Source organism: Sinocyclocheilus rhinocerous, unplaced genomic scaffold (genome assembly GCF_001515625.1).
Source record: "Sinocyclocheilus rhinocerous isolate Xijiao unplaced genomic scaffold, SAMN03320098_v1.1 scaffold164, whole genome shotgun sequence".
NCBI lineage: Eukaryota > Metazoa > Chordata > Actinopteri > Cypriniformes > Cyprinidae > Sinocyclocheilus > Sinocyclocheilus rhinocerous.
Genome location: NW_015629499.1, coordinates 161,308 through 161,971, shown reverse-complemented (window position 1 = coordinate 161,971; position 664 = coordinate 161,308). Strand labels below are relative to the sequence as shown.

General features: G+C 34.3%; 1 protein-coding gene across 1 annotated transcript in view; it reads right to left on the bottom strand.

Annotated features, from left to right (window-relative positions):
- LOC107738920 (zinc transporter 5-like) overlaps positions 1-664 on the bottom strand; it is a 17,371-nt gene that overhangs the window by 8,129 nt on the left and 8,578 nt on the right. The gene's annotated exons all lie outside the window — the stretch shown is intronic.

The window sequence follows — 664 nt, the reverse complement described above, 5'->3', positions numbered from 1 at the left end:
GATTATTGTGCTTTTTATACGAGACAAGGGGGAGTCATACACCAAAAGAAACAGAAGAGCACCAGTTTGCTTTTCATGCACTGTATAGCCTATACAGCCAGACTCATTCTTCCCACTGGTCGCTTTTTTGCAACTAACTTTCTCAGCTGGTCGCACGAGCACATGATTTGGTCGCAATATTTATTTATTTTTTTGCGCTACAACATGGGATTATTCAATGCATGCTGATGAACGTTTATCATAGTTTATAGTTATATGGAAACGAAAGTTGTTAACATTCAACCCGTTCTTTATCATCAGTAGTATTATTTGTGATTTGAATTTTGTGAATGGGAGTTTCTCTTTTGCTCTGTTAAGCCGCGGGCTTCGGATGCTTTCACTTTCGAATTCGCGATCTTGTTGTTACTGTTTTGCTTACACATCTACACACCTTTTTCATTTTTTAAGACTAAAACAAAAGATGGATTCATTGTTATTCTTAATCAAAAAGCACAACAACAATAAATCAGTAAGATACAATGAAAAACTAGCTTACAAAAGTTTATTAACAAAAACGAATAAGATGAGGCATGGCATACACCACATGCTGTATTATATACAGACTAATAAATTACAGAACGTTTAGCAAACACTGAGGAATCAAATAAATAAATAAATAAAAGAG